General features: G+C 50.3%; 1 long non-coding RNA gene across 1 annotated transcript; it reads right to left on the bottom strand.

Moving 5' to 3' along the window:
• Positions 1-720: 720 nt before the first annotated feature.
• LOC120674347 lies at positions 721-7,622 on the bottom strand. Its single transcript, XR_005675059.1, has 7 exons — positions 7,235-7,622; positions 2,355-4,865; positions 1,961-2,257; positions 1,617-1,871; positions 1,404-1,529; positions 1,225-1,327; positions 721-1,144 (listed from the first exon to the last, which is right to left on the bottom strand). It is a non-coding gene; the product is annotated as an uncharacterized LOC120674347 (long non-coding RNA).
• Positions 7,623-9,579: the final 1,957 nt, after the last annotated feature.

The following is a 9,579-nucleotide window of genomic DNA, read 5'->3' as shown; positions in this document are numbered from 1 at the left end:
TGCTTTGGTCTTTGGGCTTGTTTTGATCCTATTGAGCCTAAACCGTGTTCTCTGGTTGGTTGTGCATTTTGCCTTGATCTGTGGAGTATGTTCCCTTGCTAATGAAGTGTGTTTTCTCCCTTAGTTGTCCTGCATACAAATAATTACCAACACTCATGGAAATGGTCAGTAATAAACCCCTACCACTATGTTGATGTTTACATTTTATGTATTTATGCAGGAGTTGACGGCCTAAATTTGGTAATTAGTAGTCGTCAACAACACCCCCACACTTAGCCTTTGCTCGTCCTCGAGTAAAGGAGAAACGGCTAAGGTGGAACATGACTTCCAAGGATACACTACTACAGAATTCCTTTTCCGAGGAGGTCAAAATGGCTTTTCCAAGGCGGGCAGCCCAACCACCTCGGACACTCCGTCACGGTTAATGGAGGCATTTACCGAAGCAGTTTCCCGACCGACTCGGTAAAAGAATTAACCAAGGTGGTCATGTTACATAAACCGCCTCAGTTAATGTATCTTAACTGAGGCGGTCAGTTTTAACTTGACCGCCTCCGTTATTGTATCTTAACGGAGGCAGTCAGTTTTAATTTGACTGCCTCCGTTAAGCTTTTCTAGATTAAAAAAAGTATATTTGATTTTGAATTTAAAATCAAATTTGAAAACCAATTCGAATTTGAAAACCCAATCAGAAAACACATATTACATCCATTTAGGGGCCAATCCGATTTTGCATAGTACATGTTCAACAAGTATATTACATCCATTCACAAATGTATATACATCAATTCGACATTTGCGTTCAAATGATTACAAAAGCTAAAGGCATCTAATCGAGTTCCGGCAACTTGTAGTCCTTCATGTTAAGTTGGGTTCTCCAGTTGCGTAGCCTCACGAACTTGTCGTCCGTTGCTAGATCGCTCTCGTCATAGAAGGCGAGACCCCCAACATGACAACATTCATCAGTGACAAACTTACAAATGTCAGATATTATTTGGTTGATGACATACTTGTCCACCCTTGACCTGTGCCACCATGCTACAGATTTCTTGAGCTATCGCCAGCTTCTGTTGTAACATCCGGCAGTCATGAGGTATGCACAAGCATAGTATCCACACAATACTGAGTTTGCAGGTTGCTTCGCGCACTGCATTAATGTAAGACATAGTCATTAGGACACATAGATTGCATGCAAATGTAGTAGAACATAATCTTCTTCATACATACTGGAAAATCTCGCTTGAGGCACAATATTGTGCCATTCTTCTGCTTGTTTTTCTCGGACCTCTAATCATAGCAATCGGGGTCTTCCGCGTATTTCCTGTAAGCACTGTATATGAAATACTAGTGTCAACAACAAATTCAATAAATACTTTGAGTGCATAAGGAATTGTGTCGTCACTTACTATCGCAGACAGTATTCGAAATCCTTATACGCGTCATTGTGCGTATGGCGCAAGGAATCGAATATGACAGCCTTTCCATCCTGAGGATAGATGACAAATACAACCCAGTGGCCCATGATTCCCCCGCTACACAATTGAAACAATATTGGTACGCAAATGGTGAAAAACATGAAAAATCACAATTGAAACATAGCAAGTATCGTTTTAACTTACCCGAATTGGTGCGCGGCAAGGTTACACCCATTGCCCCGAACCTTCTTCATGGCTTCTAAGATGTATTGTCCTTTTCTATACAACATCTCGCCTCACATTTTAACTCGGACCTCCACTCGCTGTAGACCGGTCAAATTCACTAACTTTGGGTGCGTGTCTGGTATATCGTATCCACTAATGGCCCTTTGGGTAATATGCATAGGAGATAGGTAGATAATATCTTCCCCTAGTTGCTGGGTAGCATATGCTTGCATCCTGCAAGCACAATGCAAATCGTTGTCATGGCATTGTTAGTTTGATCATAATGAGCGTACCTTTATCGATGGACAGGTATAATCACTTACATGGCATAAAGGGTGACTTGCACGATGCCAAGGTCCTTGCGGCGCAGCAGCCTATGCATGTCATGGAAGTCGATGGTGAAATAACAATCGTCCTCCAAGTGGAAGTACTCCTTCGAGGCCCTGACAATGAATTCCCTCATGCCTAACTTCGCAGCATGCATGTACCATAGATGGAACCTCCGAACCTCCCATGACTCCTCCTGGACAAGCTGGCCCAAGGGCAACATAAACTTGCCATGCTCGTAGTTATCAGGGCAATCAGGAGAAAGGGGCCAGACTTCCAGCGGTGTTGGTTCCCTGTAATTTTAACAACGATTATAAGAAGATATTTTTTAATAAATTCAAAGACAACGATTATAAACAACCATATATAGTCAAATTTGTCGTTGTGTACCTATCAAACGCTGTTGTGTAGGTGAAGTCTTCTGCTATTTGGTATGCGGCCCATTGCTCTGTAGTAAGGTGGGGCGGTTTGTCCTCATCTTCTACTATATGCTTCTTCGGCGCAGCAGGACATTGCTTGGTGCCCTTTGGACCACTTGGAGGCGGTGTATCATTGCCCGGTGCACCCCCTATATCTCCTTGTGGGTCGTTCTTGTCGGGGGGCGGGCTACGTCGAGGATTGCTACCTGAGCCACCAGCATTGTCATCGTCACTTGGGCTACCTGGGGGAGATGGCGATGGTTGCGTTGGTTTCGACGTCATCTTCTCCATTAAGACAATATCTGCCTTGTTCCATAGCACGATAAGGCCTAAAGCATGGCTGATGGTTGTGTTTCCGCATTCAAGGGGATAGTCAAGTTCAACCTTTTGTGTTCTTCGGCCACCCATGCAATGTTCACCACAGCGTAATCGGGCGGGATAGGCTGCCCGTTGTACCTGGCTTCAGAGTCGCGGTTGTACTAATCCATGCGCTACATCATTCTTCCTCCCTGCCCTACAAAAGGGCATTTGGAGGACGGCCAATGTTTCCTCTGTGATCTCATCGACTGGGAACCTCTGGGGTTGTGAGGTACCGGCCGGCTGTTGTGGCAACACGCCAACCTGGAGGAACATCTTCTTCCTCAGCTCCATCATCTTGGGGTCGTTGCTCATGAACGCCTCTTGTATCTTCCCCATGGCAATGTCTTCCATTGCCTCATCTCTCCCTTTCTGGATGAGCCCTTCCTTATATCTCTGCCTCGTGTGGTGCGAGGCGGCGTCGGATTGCCATGAGTCCACATTCTTCCGGCTATGCCTCGAGGATATGCCCCGCATGAAACGAACCGGGTTGTCGAACGGACAACCCGATTCCCTGTATCGTCGTGATAGTCCCTGGATCAGTAGCTATCACATACAGAACTCATTTCAATTACATATCACAGTCATACTTCGCGATAAAACACAACAAAGGTTTAATTATTACATAATCCAGCAGATTGTGGTACGAAATCATATGGTACAAGCCCATTGGGCAAAAAAGGAACAACCAGAAAATGAAAGCGGTAGCTAGACTTCCGGGACATCCTTCATCTTGACATTTTTTTTCATCCACAGGCAAACTTGAGTGAAGCACGAGTCGTCCTTAGTCCTTCCTTTAAAGTCATCGTCGATCTTCGAGTCGGATTCTACATCTACCAAACTATCCCCAAGGATGGGATAGGTTCACGTCACCATCCGTATGCAAGCTTTAAGTGGATGCATTATGATATAAGAAATAGTCAACGGATAAGGCTAGGGTTTCCTATGCGTAGCATCAACAAAGTATAGCATCTGCCAAGTCACCAGACGCGGGCCATTCCGGCATCCCGGACTCCCGGTCAACTCACACCTCTGAGACTCACCTAAGTCCCTGATAACCAAGTCGGTGCGAGAACTCCCTCTCCTCACACCTCAGCTGCTATCCAAGCAGCAAAGTAGGCTAGAGGGAGGTATTAAAGTATGAAGTCACACTAACTAATGGAAGTAACAGAAGAGTAGGAATGCACATGACCGAGTACGCGGCTATACATATAGTTTTCACCCTGCAGGGGTTGTACACCAGTACCCACTCGCCCCGTCACCAGCCAGCAGACAACTCCGACTGACTCCGAGGCAGCGGTCTACTGAGAACAAGATCTAGCAGCCATGGCACCATCCTGCTTTCCCAGGATTGGGCGCGTTCTCTCGCAAGAGGTCGCCCCGGGACTGTGAAGCCATCTAGAATAGGATTCCCATGAATCCCGCGAATCGGGGAACGTTAGGTCCACACCTGCTTCCCCTGCACCGATACTACATCCGCCTACAGGCTTGGCACCACGCTTACTAGCCTCGGACCGGATCCACCCGAATAGTTGATAAGTGGTGTGCATGCTCACAAAGTCCCACTAATCATAGTTACACCAACCGGTTCCTTATATGCCGGGGCGAGCATCTCCGTCCTCATGCGTATCCGCCACAGCGGTCCACGACTGGCACCCATTACAGGTAAGGCCCACAAAACACCTCCAGAGTCTAACCGTGTCCAATGACACAAACATGCACCCGCAACAGGTGCTCGCAGGGTGTGCCCAACACACACCCCCAGCAAAGTCAACTTGCTCGCCCCCTGCTAAAAGCCCTAGTCACCAACTCCTGATATGGTGGATCTCCACACACGCCAAGACTATCATAACACGAGGAAATCCCACACATACACATGCAAGCATATCAACCATTCAAACATGGTTTATATTAGGAGTTCAAGGAATAAGGGCACACAATTGGCTATGCAGGTTCATCTCATAACAGTAATAAAGCGATAGCAGTTCTAGCAAGCAATGTCTAATAGGTAATCAAATCATAGATGGGCATGAACCTGAGACTTCAGAGTCTTCCCGTTGTTCGGGACGTCCTCCCGGGTCCTCTGGGCGTCCGGGGCGTCGATCAGCTCCTCCTCGCTAAGGGTCTATTCGTAATTACGAATTACTATGGGGGCCAAAGTGCAAAAGTGCACAAAAGTATTCAAATAAGATCCAAATCACACCAAAACCTACTCTAACGGGTAGATCATGATTTTAGAAAAATTATGAAACTGGTTTCATAATTTTCGAAGCTCCGAATAATTAATTATTAATTTTTGAAGCCTAAGTCTATTTCTGAAATTAACAAATGATTTTCGGAATAAGGAAAACACACAGTCAACGTTCAACGTCCAGGTCAGCGGGTCCACCAGTCAGTGGCCCCACCAGTCAGCCACTCATTAGAGGATGACAAGTGGGTCCCAAGGGGTTAAAAGGTTAAAAGAAAAAGAAAGGGAAAGGGGACTCGGTTACTGGGCTAAAAGACCATGGGTCATCTCGGCTTGGCCCAAAAGGGACTCGGCTCGGCTTAAAGGACCGGCTCGGTCCGCCGCTCATGGGCCGTCTTGGCTACTGGGCTTGGCGAGGTGGCGGCGAGGCAAGGCTGGGCCTGGCTCACGGCGGCGAGGCTAGGCTGTGGCATGGCACGTGGCGGTGTGGCAAGCTCAGGGGTGAGACCAAGGCGTGGCCTTTCAGCCTCGACGGTGAGCGGCAAAGCAAAACGAGACCGCACGGCGGAAAGGCGGATCTGGGCCAGGCACGGGCGTGCGCGAGGCGGTGTGTGTGCGCGCCGAACGCGACACGACATCACAGCGGTGTGTGCGGGCCAAAAGGGCGTGGCTCAGGCCTGGGCGGTGTGCGCGCGTGCGCCGGGCATAGCCACGGTGTGGCGATGGCGCAGCGCAGGCATGCCCAAAAGGCGGCGTGCCGGGTCAGACGCGCGGCCAGGTCGCGCGCGTGCGCTTGGCAAGGCAGGCCATGGCAAGCAAAACACAAGCAAGGTTAAAGCCCAGCTTAGACTAACGTGCGCATGGCAAAATGTGTGCTCGAGCTACAACGTGGAGGCAGGGCCGTACCGGTAAATTCGAGGGCCCTGTGCGAAACAATGGACTGGGCCCTAGTGGCCTAGTGCAGGATCGCGAATACCAAGCGATAGCAGCCGGCAAGCGCGATAAGCGTGATGTGCTGTGTGAAAGTACAAATGTTAGAAGTCACATGTGTGACTGGCAGTTAAATCATCACAAAAGGTCTAATAACTATTTTTTTATTCCAGAATAATTTCTTTTATTGCTGGAACAATTGTTATTGTTTGAGCAACAAAATTTTTTTCCAAAAAAAGTTTGTTTTAGCAACAAAGCATTGAGGGTCCTGGTTTATTAGGCCGATTTTAAATTCAAAATATGGAATCCTGGAGAGGTTGTGGTGCTGTGTTAGGTCCACTCGAGATCACACACCTGACCCCGAGTAGCACCCATGTAAAAGGAAGTGATAAGTGATACGGCTATAATGATTTATCTTTTAGGAGCAATTTGGGCCATATTTTGCTACAAATTGGATCAATAATTAACTAAATTAAAGTATTTACATGACTATATCTAATATATATCTAATATTTTGGGGCCCTTCAAATTCGGGGGCCCTGTGCGGTCGCACGGCCCGCACGTGCTTAGATACGGGCCTGCGTGGAGGAGGCTTGCATGGTGGTGTAGAGTTACAGAGCAAGGCTCACGTGCTTGTTTTGGCCTGCACTAGCTAGCATCTACGCAAGGATTGGTGGGCACCAGGCAAGCAAGCTGCGCGCACGGGTCTGCTAACGCGTGCGGGCGCTTGGCCGCGACGCGGCGGGCAAGGCTGTGCTCGGCTTGTGCTCGCGTGCGTGTGCAAGGCAAGGTTCGGCCTTGACAGGAGGTAGTGCATGTCCGCTGCCCTTAGCATGGCCAAGGTCATGGCATGGCCGCAGCGAGCGCACGGCTCGACGGCGATGCGAAAGGTGGACGCCGGCGAGCGAACGGGCTCGAGAACAGCGGAGCAAAACGGAGGGCGGAGGGTGGCGTGATTGTGGTTTGTGCATCGTGACTGCTCGACGGGTGTTCAGCAGAAAAGCCATGGAGGCCTGGACGCGTCGCGGAAGCGACGGAGCGACGTCGTCAACGGCCGGAAGCGGCGGCGTGGTGACGTTAACGGCCGGACGCAGCAGCGCAGGTTGGCGAGGCCAAAGGCGCGACCTTTGAACTCGGCCGCACAGCGCACGAACGCGCGCGGGCACCTGGGAAGCCAGGGCCGCGATACGACCAGCGGCGATCGGAACAGGGACGGCGAGAGGGATAACGGTCTGCGGGGTTCGTTCGTGGCGATGCGTTGGGTCCCTGCAAGCGGAAAAGATGGGACGCGGTGCTACGGCCAGCTACAGAAGGGTCCTCGGCACGCAGGCCGGAAGCATGGTAGGTCGAGGGGCGGCGAGGCGGCGGCGACCTACCGGACGGCTCGACGAAGAATGGGGCGAGGCTGGGACGAGGCGAGGCCGTGGCGTCTTGGTGCAGTGCAGGCCGCGCAGCTACGCCGACGTAGTCGTACGGGCGCTGGCTTGATGGCGAAGGTCCGACGGCGGCGCTGCTTCTCCTTGGCGGGCTCCTGGTGCGGCAGCGGCGTCGGGTGCCGGCCGCGGCGTTCTGTCCCTCGGCGAGCTCGGTAGTGGCATCGAGCTCCCAGCGGCGGCGTCCTCCTCGGCGGCTCCTTCTCCAGGGGTGGCGACACGTGGCCCAGCCCCTCGGCGAGCTCGGCTCCCGCACTCCTCCTTCTGCTTCCACCTCTTCTCCTCTCCTCTCTGTTCTTGGGGGAAAGCGGCGGCGCACAGGGAAAAGAAGGCCCTGGTGGTCTAGGGTTTCAGACGGCGGCCGATTTGGTGGTTTTATAGGGCGGCCGGCTAGGGTTGGACGCGGCCAAGGTGAAGCGACGGCGGGGATCCTCGACGTCCGGGTTAGGGGTGCGTGGCGCTCATCCGACCGCTCGGCGCTCGGATAGGGGCGCGAGGCGGTCAAGGGAGCAGGGGAAAAGGGGCGCGGCCGTTTCCGCGTCTTGTTGTGGTGTGGGGGAGGCGCGGCGCTGGGCAGCTGACGCGAGCGCAGGGCGGAACGGCGTTGGCGCAGAAACGGAATGGGGCGAGGCGGAGAGCAAAGGCGGCGTCGGGGAAAAGTAACGGAGGAGGAAGAGGAACAGAGAAAGAGGCGCTGCCATGTGGGGCCGGGTGGTCAGCAGCACATGAAGAGAAGTGAGGGCGGTGCTGGGCCGGTAGGACGGGCTGTCCGCGTGGGGAAAGGGAAAGCGGGCCGAACCAGTCCGCCAAGGGAAAGATGGGCCAGGTTGGGGCGGATCGGGCCGGCGGGTTCTGTGCTGTGCTAGCTGGCTGGTGCAGGCGCGCGTGAGAGGCTGGTGCGGGCTGGTTTGGTGAAACCGGGCCAGGCTGGGTTGTCAGGTTAGGAGGTTTTGGTCCAGCTAGAGTTAGGGGTTTGTTAGCTTTTGTATTTTATTTGAATGGCCCTTTCAAATAAAATACCACACAATTCAAACAAAAGGAATCTAAATCAATTGGAAGCAAGGTAGATTCAAATAAACTCCAACTCCAAATGAATCACACTAGCAATTAATTATCCTTAATTCAAAACAAATTTTAGTTTACTAAGAATTTAGAAGGGATGAATTCTTACTTAAGTGCATTTATCTACAACATTCCCACAAAAAATTTGAAATTCACATTTTTGGAGAATATAACATTCTGTAAAAGTATGGGATGTTACAGTCTCCCCCCTCACAAGAATCTCGTCCCTGAGATTAAAGGCTTCCTAGGGTTTCGTAAAAGGTGAAGGTTACTGAACTGTTCGATTACCGCGTTCCCAGTGCGGTGTTAGCGGGATATTATCTCGTGTCCATCTTTCTTCTTGTAACACCATTGTGTTTCCTGAATGTATACCTAGCTTTCTCCACTAGATATACTGAAACTTTCTGAACATCCCGAGTACATCGTGGTCCGATACCCGAGCTCGTATCCTTATACCAACTGACTCTCGTTCAATCCATCTGGGTGTGTATTAGGCATTAGCCAGAATCTGGTTTCAAAGGTCTAACTTCCACAATGATCCTGTACTTCTTGGATATTCATGGTTAGTCTGACACCAACTGAAGTCCTCTGCAATCACTTGTGACGGTCCATCATCCTAGGGCTTGGGTCTTGAACGTCGATCTCGTATTGGTCAATCAAGGGCATCTTTATTCTTTCATCATTGTCATCCAAAGCTTATGTCTTTTCCGTTTATTCATTCAGACCAGAAATTTCCAGGGAGTAATCAGATTTCCTTACTCCAATAGTAATTATTTCGTAGGATCACTTTCGCCATTGGGTTGGTTTCAACACATGGTCACTCCCTAATACCTTTGTTACACCCTGATCTTGTTCGGGTGACCGCTGGGTTTCTTCGATTCCTTACGTCTTCTGAACCAATACTTGGTAGGATGATCTTGCAGTCATGCTTGGTACGTTATTTTTTATCTCGCAGATCTTCATTTGGGTGGCAATTTAGGCAATCCTCCGGAATGCATTCCTTGTTATCCTCAATCTAGGGCACTTCTTTGAGTATTTACTCTGTCCGATTGTCCAATTTGTACCCGATGTACATCCTTGGACTTCAAAGGTTTTTATTCCGATTCAGTTCGTCTCTCGGGGTACCCCAATGCCTTGTGTTGATCCGAAGGCTTGAGTTGTTGTTGCTTCTGTCGTGGTTGGCTCTTAAGGTAGTGGTGCTTCTTGTTGACGATCGGTCTTGCCTC

The sequence above is a fragment of the Panicum virgatum genome, chromosome 2K (genome assembly GCF_016808335.1).
Source record: "Panicum virgatum strain AP13 chromosome 2K, P.virgatum_v5, whole genome shotgun sequence".
NCBI lineage: Eukaryota > Viridiplantae > Streptophyta > Magnoliopsida > Poales > Poaceae > Panicum > Panicum virgatum.
Note: the sequence above shows the minus strand (reverse complement) of the source record. Positions and strands in the feature narration are given on the sequence as shown.